The sequence below is a fragment of the Poeciliopsis prolifica genome, unplaced genomic scaffold (assembly GCF_027474105.1).
Source record: "Poeciliopsis prolifica strain line A6 unplaced genomic scaffold, Auburn_PproV2 SCAFFOLD055, whole genome shotgun sequence".
NCBI classification, from domain to species: Eukaryota; Metazoa; Chordata; class Actinopteri; order Cyprinodontiformes; family Poeciliidae; genus Poeciliopsis; species Poeciliopsis prolifica.
In genome coordinates this window covers 1,738,507-1,749,058 of record NW_026562430.1, presented here as the reverse complement: position 1 = coordinate 1,749,058, position 10,552 = coordinate 1,738,507, and positions in this window count along the sequence as shown.

Below are 10,552 nucleotides of genomic sequence, written 5' to 3'. Positions count from 1 at the left end.
TGTGCACCTTTTGGAAGTGTGAGCATGCGGAGGGGAGCTGATGAGGTGGAGGGAGGACCAGGGGCTTCTTGCTGAAGCGTGTGACCTAGCTTACAGCAGATAGTGCCAGAGTGGACAGCACTGCAGAGTCCGACCCCTCCACATTTTCTTATTTGAAAAAAAATAGGCTGAAAGGGATTTTGTGAGATTCATCATGTTTGTTAAACCTTTGAAAAGCATAGTTTTTAGTCTTCTTTTATAGTCCTGCATGTCATGTCCATGTGCATTGCATTGGTAGGTGGCCATGATGTAGAGAAGAAAATTCTCCAAACTAGTCTAGCTTTGCAGGAAAATATAGTGGAACTTCTTACGCATCCAGTTGTTTGCATTTCAGTTTTGCGAAATCTAATTTTCATACAGTCAAAAAAACCTCCTCATCCTAGCAAAAAATATTTTAGGAAAAAACGTGAGTCTTTGTTTTGTAAATTGGGATGAAATAAGCTGACAGTGTCATAAAGCAACACCTCATGATGGCAGCAAAATCCGATCAAGTGCAGATGACCACACCACCAATCCCAAGGCTAAGGGATCCCAGTGCTTTCACTGAGAACAATATATCACTTGATCTTTAATTCTATAATTCAGTTCAGTGTTTATGGTTCAACATTAAGAAGCTGGAGAAAAATCGCAGCCACTGGATAGATCCAACGGTTGCCACTGCTGACCAAAAAGGACTATTAGATGATTTTGTCTCATTTCTAGTAAAGATATTTGCACTATAAGTACTTAAGATTTTGTATTTCTTCAGTGAGTTAATCCTTGCAGTTTGGGTTTAACAGTAGGTCAATGATCCAACACCGAACCAGAAAGTGAAACTCTGAATGTCTGGTAGGTCAGGTAAAACTTTACACTTAAGGAGGTGCAATTTCATGACTGGCTGTTCATGTTTGAAAAACCCTCCATTGTGGCTGAATTACAGCAATTTTTGCTGAGAATTGTGGAACACAATTCCTCCATAATGATATAAATTACTCCATTGTGACACAAAGGGTGGCAGAACCAGGCGAGCAATTATTGTTGTACATAAGGAAGTTTTTTTTTAATAAATCATTTGAAAATCATCACGTTTCCACTGAATTATCAATGTCATATGTACTTTATACAGCGCATTAATAATACAAAGAAAGCTCTCCACACTTTTCATAATTGTTTTTTGTGAGTTTTTCAAATTAAAAATTTTTATTAGGTGTCTAATTCAGAACCGGCTTAGTCAGCTACATTTTTGGTGACACACCCGACTTATGGCCCCACTAACGTCTCTTTTCTTTCCAGCGTGGGCACGTGATAGTGTGTAACAGTGTCATCGGGACAAAATTAGCACAGGTTGTGAGATTTTTTTCCAGCTGGGTGGCATCTTACTGTATGCTGGCTTTAATAAGAGCTGAAACTGAGAATTGTGAGAAGGCTTTGCGTATATGACACACACAGTCCTGCACACCCAGCCGTGTTCACCGGGTCATGAAGCGGCACGTCGTCACCATCATTCCAGAGCGAGCTGGGGCTCGCCCGTCTGCGATTATTGTATGGTGTGTGCGTCGGTCGGAGTTTCAGCTGAATTGCGAGCGCTGACCTCCAGACGTTTGTTTTGCAGTCCGTGTCAACGGCGCGAGCGCCGTTCTCCTGGAAACGATGGCGTTTACTGCAACATTCACGGTGCTATTTATGATAAATTGTACATGATTACAATCTGTGTGTGTATTCAAAGCATCAGGAGAGAACAATTTGATGCATATTGCCACTTCACGCTGCTGCTGAATAGAATTATTTTACAGCCACATACTGAAGAAATAATGAATTAATTTGAGATGTTGAACAGTCATAAAGTGGATTTTTGATATATTTCTCTCGTGGAATCCATGCAAACAGTAAAGTAAAGATTATCTAGATGATGTTAGAACTTTGAGTTCTGGAAGTTTGGGCCCTGTTCCAAATAAGCCTTTTGCAATTAAGCAAGTAATCAAATGACAAACTCATAAAAGTTCCACAATTTCCATTCTGATTCTGTGCGAGTTGCAATATTGTTAGAGACACCCTAATTAATTTTATTTATGGTTATGTGTGTTATTTCCATTTTGATGTTGTTTATTTTTTGGATATTTCAAGTTTTCTTCAGAAAATGTAAGTTTTATTGGTCTTTGTCAATAGATTACTTAAATATAGTTTCTAAACAACTGTGTTGTTTATCACAATTATTTATGGGGAAATTTATCATCCAGCAAAGTCCATCCTGGCCAGCAAGTTTGATTTGAATTTAAATCGGTTTTGCTAAAAATGCTGGTTTTTCAGAGTACTGTATACAAGCATATTCATAGAAAGTTGAGTGGAAGGAAAAAGTGTGGTAGGAGAAGATGCAACTGAGATAACTGCAGCCCTTACAGGATTGCCGAGCAAAATAAATCAAATTGGGGAAAGGTTCTCCTCACATCAGTCACCAAAATTTGGATAATCAAAACTGACATAACTGTGACCCCAACCTTATTGAAAAATAATGGATTAGGCTTCAACAGTGACTCCATGTCACAAAACGTACCAAGAGCCAAATGAACATGTCATATATGTCTGTGTTGTAGTATATAAACATCTGAAACTGTAGCCCATGTGGTTTCCTGTAGACTGACTTCATTATTTTGACTTCTAACGTCAAGAATACAACAGCAGGAACATATTAGGCTCGGAGCCAATGGCGCGTGTTTTCCTTCATGGATTTAAACCTCGCAGAAGTGAAAAAAGGAGAAAAGAAAGGAGGTCATACTCTGCAGTGCGGGTTAAAAATGCATGCTTGATTTGGCAGTTATTGAAGGATGAAAGTTGTCCAAGTTCAAAGCTGGTTGGTGAAAATTGAGGCACTTTTTAACAGAATATTGCAGAAATATTATACAGCTAGAAGCTTGGGAGTGTTTTCTATTTTATGGTTTTTTTTTAAACATTTTGTGAATGACTTTTTGCAAATTAAGGAATATTTTTGATCTTAAGTACGTTTTCCTTTATTCCAGAGCAATCCTCTTCTGCTAAATCCAGGAGATTAAGGACTTGTTATAATTCCAAATAAGAAGCTTTGAAAATCCACATAAGAGACTTGAGGGACTTTGCGATTTCACAAGGAGGGACATTCCCTAAGCCCTCTGCAGACAGGGGAACCATGTCACCAAGTTCTGAAGGGACTGCAGGAGGGGCTGAGAGGGACATGACCTGCGAGTCGTGTGTTTGTGGGATTTGGAGATGGGTCTAATGATCTGTGGCAGAAAACTGGAAAAACAGCATGGAGCAACTTAAGAAGCAGGCATGTTTAAAGAGGGAGATTAAAAAGCAAGACATCCACTTATTGACAGATTTAAGAGATAACCGTGTCATGGAGCAGCTTTGTTTATGCATCAGATGAGCAACTTTTATGTTTCATGTGGTGCATGTCTTTGATTTGCACCATGCTTTTTATGCCACTGTTAAAAGTAAAGAAATGAGTTTCATCTTGAATTGTAGCGATCACAAGTCTTTTTAGGTATAAAATTGACACACACAAAATCAATAGTCCCCTCATTAGTCTTGCAGTCAAACCAGCAATGCAATTTATTGGAATCAGGGTAAAAATGGATTAACTGCCATGAATTTTACTGCAAAAATCATAAAGTGTGTGTAAAAGATGAACGTCGCCGGTAGGTCGGGTTGACGTTCCAGTTTGTAAGATTTAATAGGACCATTTCACAAAGAGTGCATGCAACATTGATAACCACTTTCCTCCTCAACAATATGGTTGTTGTGGCGCTCTAAAGTAATTGTTTTCCAATCGATAGCCATGTTGAACTGCAATGTTTTTGAGATGAAGAGGACCGTTCGGGTTCTCAGTCTTTGGTGGTCTGCTTATGATTCGTCAATTGGATGGGGGAAGCAAAGCTAGGATATTTTATTGAAATGTTCTTGTCCTTTGCAGAGTTTTTCTCCATTTAAAGTGCTGCCTTGCAACTACTTAACCTGAATAGGATCAAGTTGATTTATTAATGTGGTCCAGGTAGCAGTGGTCCTAGTACAACCAGTTTTGGGATATCATATCCATTAGGTAAAACCTCAACATATGTCCATTATTCTTCTTTGCATTTAAAAGAAAAATACGTTTGATTCTAAATTGTTACTCCACCAGGACTGAGTGAACTTATTCAAATCTGTTTTGTATCTATAAAAACCATATTTTTTAGTGATTTCGTGACTTATTTCACCCTCATACTGCATCTCTGCTGGACAATCAAATTAAAAGAAATAATAAAAAATGCACCAAGATGTAGTTGCTAAGGTTAGTAACTGTGGGCTTCATTTCCAACTTGTTGTATATTCTGTTAAAAGTCAACTCCAAGCTGCTGTAAAAATATGTTGCATTAATTTGTGGTTTTGAGCTCTTTAGATCTTGTAAATTGGAGGCGCTGTACTTCATTCCAAGATGGAATATTATTGAACATCATAAAGTGCCAAGAAGCAATTGATGGTAATTTTCAACATATGGGCCAGAATTTAGATTCAGAAACACTTTAGGGTAGAAACTTCAATAACTCAGGCTGCATGTTGCAGCAGTATACTTTTTTTGGTTTTTTTTATGTTTTTTTAACGCACATTTGTCCCCTGATTAATGTTTGAATTTGCCACCTATCTTCTTTAGTTACAGTCTTTTATAGTTTCTGTGTTTTCTTGAAGCTCGGTTTCATCTACATTTTTGAAATACATCAATAAAAACAAAAAGATTGAATCAATGAATCGTTGCTGAATCAGGTCAGTATGTTAAAATCCAGCCAGTGATCTCTGGTAGATTTATGTTTGCTGGACATTGATGATGCAGCTGTTGAAGACCTAACAAGCGTATAAAATGTCAGTGTAGTTCCTTTGGTGGCTGTAAACTCTTTTAACTGAGTCAAACATTGAGTGACTGGTGGAAATGCACCGCCATTTAGAGTATCACTTCAGCTTAAGTCTTCAGTTTCATGAGGACCCTGACAAAAGTTCATCTTTTATTGGAGTAAGAAAGTCGAATGAAGTTAAACCTGTTGGATGAAACTACTCTTCTCTCTGCAAAGAATGATGAAATGTAGTAATTCCCTATATAGGATGTGGTTGCAATTGACATATATGTACTTATAAAACCCAAATGCAGCCCATAATAAAGTGTCAGATGCTAAAAACTGACAACTCTTGATTAAATGTATTTCTAGACTCGTAATCCACCGAATATCACTTCTGATATTTGGTCTGTAGGTGCAAGTTAATTTATTCCAGTTATTAAATTCAAGTTCAAATTTATTTCTGACAACCACTGCATTCCAGCTGACAGAAATATAACCTTCAGTTTCTGGAAAAAAAGAAAAAACACGAGACCATTAAAAATAGATAATATAGCATATAATAGTCGTTTTATGGTGATGGTGTCCGTGATTCAATAGTTGGAAAAAGGTTTTTCTGAAGAAGGTGTTCAGAGTGTGCACAATCCAGAAATAGCTGCAATCTTGAAAGAACTGTGTAGACAGATATAAAGTTGTAGAGAGAATAAAAGAAGTATAAAATATTACATCAGTGCATAAAGCACCAAGAAACAAGATGCAGCTGTCGTTTAAATGATTTTAAGCCAATCCTGAACCATGTACAATGTAGATTCCACCTCAAATAAAGTGAAAAAAATAACTGCTGTTGTTTTTTTTCAGGTGAAAGTAAATTAAAAATGTTATTAGAAATACTTGTGCCAGTGTGAAGAGTAAATGTCATAACTGAATTAACTTGTTTCTAGGCTTCCGTAAGTGAAGTTAATCCTTAAAACAGTGGAAATAATTTTCATTGTAATTAGAAGAAACCCTGAAGTGAAGGTAGAGCCTGAGTTTTTTGTCAATATTGACTTGCCCTCCCTGCAAAACAAAAAAAGGTTCCTTTAGAGAAATTAATGTGCGTGGAAGTGGAATAAGCGGGGATTTCTCTTCTGGATGCAAGACTCTCCAATGGGCTCAGGAATAAGACGCAGGCTGACCTCTCTGCTTGAAATGCTCTTTCAATTAAGCAGCTTTGGACTCAAATCTGTGGCAGTATTGCACACTCAATACTTCCACAGTTTCAAGAACTTGCCTAAAGCACCACTTCAAAATAATTGCGGCCCTTCTAAGTGTGTTACTACTTATGGATTTGGGCTAACTGTAGAAGGTTAAAAGTTTACATCTCTGATATTGAGATTCAAATGCACCACTCCAGTGAAGAGAGAGAGGGGGTGGGGGGGCAGGAGGAAAGGAGTCCAAAGGAAAAGTTGGACCAAGTTAAAAATGAGGCAAGCAGAAGAAAATGGAATATAAAAAGGGGGAGGAAAAATACTTCTGCTTCTATTTCATGTCTTTGTGCTTCGCATGACAGCTCTTTGTGGATGAAGAACACGATAGCTGGGAGCGGCACTAACGTTGGCACCCTATGAAACATTTAATTGCGCCATCATTCAGGGAAGGAAGGGAACCGATGGGTTGTGCTGCTGCGTCGGCACGTCTTCTCCAAGCCGCGGAAGCCCATCAGTGCTCCCGCTCGGCGTGCCAAGTGGGCCGGGCGAGCCACTTTATGAAATGGGTCATTAGCTTGTAATATTATTAGAAACACTTAGGGCGACCGTCTCATTTATCTGCAAGTGTGATCACATGAGGAAATTTGTTGCAATGTCGGCAGCACAAGTGGGACTTGTGACTCTTGTCCTGGAGGTTGTTGATCTGCTCCTCATTATTGCAGACTTTGAGGACACGCTCCACAAGCTTACGCCGCTGTTAGCGAGGCAATCATGTGTTTGCAGATGATGCATGTTTCACTGTTGCATGAATGGGCTTTTCTTTTTTCTCGCCAGTATCGTCCAACTCACTGAATCTATAGGGAGGCGCTTGAAAAATTAGCTTTGAGTTTTGACCATGTCCGCAGGTGTGCCATATGGAAGAAAACATGACCATTTGTACGAATACACACGTTGCAGGTTTGTCAGCTGTTGCCTATTGACTGTCATCAATTTGTTTTTCGTCTGCAGTGGAAAGTGCAGAATGTAAGGGAATGTTTGCCACCAATTCAGAGCAGCAAGTGTGAAAAAATAAAGATTTGATATTGATTATATCTGTTGGTAACTTGAACTTTTAAATTTGTCTTTACACTCGATAGAAGTTTGTCATCATTAATGACTAGATTAATAACCCTTTCCCCCAAAGAACACATATAGCGAGTCCTTTTGCTGTATTTTTTGGAATATTTTGAAGCATTGATCTTCTGTTGCAACGTTATTACAATTATCTGTCCTTTAAAGTCAACATCATGCATCACTGACTCTATTTTATGTGACCTTTCTGCCAGTACCAGCAGGATGAAGCTGCATATGCTAGCCATGTGAAAATAGCAAGTGCTTTAGGATGTTTTTACACCTGGTAGTCCAGTTGACTGTGTTAGATTTGGGGACTAACATTAAACATTTTATGTTTTCAATTGGTGTGTGTAAACCTCTGAAGCACAACTTTCTTCTTTATGAAATGTAAACATAAATGGAGTGGTGTGAGATTTTAGTAGTTTTAAGATTTCTCTTTTACTTAGTCTTTAGCTTGTTACTGCTTAGCTCAATTCTGGACGTTGTTCTTTTGAAATTTGCAGTCATTAATGCTGATGTCTCCTCTCTTTCGGTGGAGCATGGTTAGGAAGCGGAAGCAACATCTGCATAACCATGCCAGCTCAATAAAAAAAAAAAAAGTGTTCACAAAATGACTGGATCTTTTTTAACACAAATTAATCAGAAAAACATGAAAGATCTTAATAGAGCACATTGTCCTTGATTTGGTCTCCATGACTTTCCCCATGAGTTATTATTTAAACATTAATCAATTAAAAGACAACGGCTTTACACTATGTGCATTGTAATTCATGAGAGTTGCTTCTGATTCGATGGGGAAAAAGGTCATTTTGTGTGAAGAGGACGAATCGATGCTATTCATAAAGCACTTTCTGTTCTTGTCTTAGATTTATCTACCATTTAATCCATCAATTGGTTATGATCTCATTCTACATCCATTTATGTGTTACGCAGTATATGCGATACCTGATAAAATGCTGCACACAATTTATTAGGAGGATTAATTTCCTATCACTGATTCCCATCATCAATCTGGGATGTGCGGTGCACGCCAGGAGCTATTTGGTGATAAAGTGCCGTAGTTGACTTTTGGGGTCACCCCTCACTTTCTTTTTTGTATTTAGCAGAGTTGTATTATAAATCTACTGGAATTTTACATAAAAAGCCAAAACGTCCAAGAATAATTTAAAGCAAACACTACCTTGCAAGAATAAAACTCTTGAAACTAATTGCATTTCATGTCGAGGACACGGGTGGAAGAACAATTGTTTCTGCAAAACAAGAGAGCATGAGAAAAAGAATTGCTCATGGGAAGTACTGAAAGTCCCTCAGTGTAATGTTTCACTGTCTGGAGCAAAAACGAAATTAAGGGGGGAAAAAAATATCATGAATGGAATTAGATTTGGTTTTAGGGATTTTTCTTTAATGCCGTTTTGATCCCCCATACCTGAGCGGCTGCTCGCACAACAAAAGGATTCGGCACAATCCGTCCCACGACTTAATACTTCTGATGCTGGGATGCTAAAAACTGGGTCACCGGCTTTGCGTTTGAACTGTTTGCCGAGCAAACAACAGGATCGGGGCTCGGTGTCCGTGGTGTCGGCGCAAGCTGCTCAGCCTGGCAGACGGCATCATAAGATCGCCCCCAGGGTAGAGCTCAGCAACAGACTACAGTTCAGTCAGGAATCGGGGGTGCGTTGAAAGACAAAGGCAGCGATTGTGATGATTCATTCCTCGGTGTTGCTAAGTACACTACGCAACATGCGGACACTTGAGGTGGAATGTTAATAAGAGCCCTTAGATTTGTTTTTTTTCCTCGTTTCACTTTTTTGTTAACAGCAAAATTTAACTCATTAAAAATATTGGCTTATTTATTCATGTTGCCTGACAGCTCACCAAGTGAACAACTTCTTTAAGCTTGAATGTGCCCATTTCTAATTTAGATGTTAGCTACACAAGTACACACTAAAAGCAGTTTTTAAATAAGTGTTGACTGTTACAGAAGAAAAGAAATCCAATCCTTCATGGCCATGTGTGAAAAATGGATTTTCCCCAAAACCTAACAACGACTTGGGCAACCATTAGCAGCGACAACTGCAATCAAGCATTTGCAATAACTTGCAATGAGTCTTTTACAGCACTGTGGAGGAATATTGGCCCACATCAAACACTTGTTCACACCACTGTGCATAAACAGGAACACATTAAGTATACAAAGGATAAGATTTAAGCCTGCAATATTGCACGCAGGTCCACCTCGTATGGACTCACAAAAATTTTTTAATGGTCCTCGTAGAGGTGGACTGTTGTTTCTTACATGGTTAATTTGCATTGTTTAGTGTAGCTTGGGTAAACCGTAGCCTTCTTTTGACCTCGTTGAGCAAAAACATGGTTAAGAAAGCTTTAGACTGGAGAGATCAATGGAGTTTAATTCCAACTCACGACTCATCAATTAAAGACAAAATGAATGGATTAACACTGAGAGACTTTTGCAGCACAAGTCGGCTTGCTCAGCCAATGCAAATATGTTAACACTTCACTTCTTTCAATGCATCCCTGGCTAAATTTAACTTTTGGTCTCGTATCCTTCCACTCTGCGGATCCTAAACCCCCTTTGCTGCTCCAACAATCACATCCAGTGGGGGCGATCGTTCTGCCTTTTGCCGCTCGCTGTTCATTAAATGTCAAGCCGGAACTCAAAAAGCCGAGAAGGCATTGCGGCCTGGGCGATGTCATTCGTGAGACATTAATTGACTAGTGCTTACTTCAAAGCACCCCGGTGAATCTCTGGGATACAAATGAGAAAAAAAGAAAAACAGTGATCAATATTTTTGCCCAGAAGAGATCTTCTGTTGTTGTGCTGTCGGATATGAATATTTATGACCTGCAGCTTCGGGGATACTGCATCAGATAGACCATTTTTATAAATAACTCTGTGAAATCTTATGGATTTTTTTTCAGACTTCTGTTTGAAAACATTTTTGCTAATAAAGCCAATCTATCATCTGTGGTGTATAAGAGATGGTGGCCACTTTATTGCTGTAATACTTGTTGTTATTCTGTGTATTGAAGGCATTATTTGGGCATTTTCTTGCAGTATTTCAGGGGGATCTATGTAGAAAAGCCACATTTCCAAATCAGTAATTACATTTGAGGATACAGGATATTTTTCTCTCTGGCTGCTATTCAAATCAAACATAGGCATGGTTTAAAAGGAAATGTAAACAGTCACAGCTGGTGTATGGTGCACTGTTTGAATTAAGGTCTTAGTTTGTTTGGCTGTGTGAGTCGGGCTTTGAGTGTGTGCATAAGAGTGTAAACAGGGCACTTTATGTCCAACTTTCATCCGTACCTTCCATTTCATTTCCAGTGAGCTCGCTGCGCATTGTGCACCGGGCGGCATTGTTCGCATTTCCA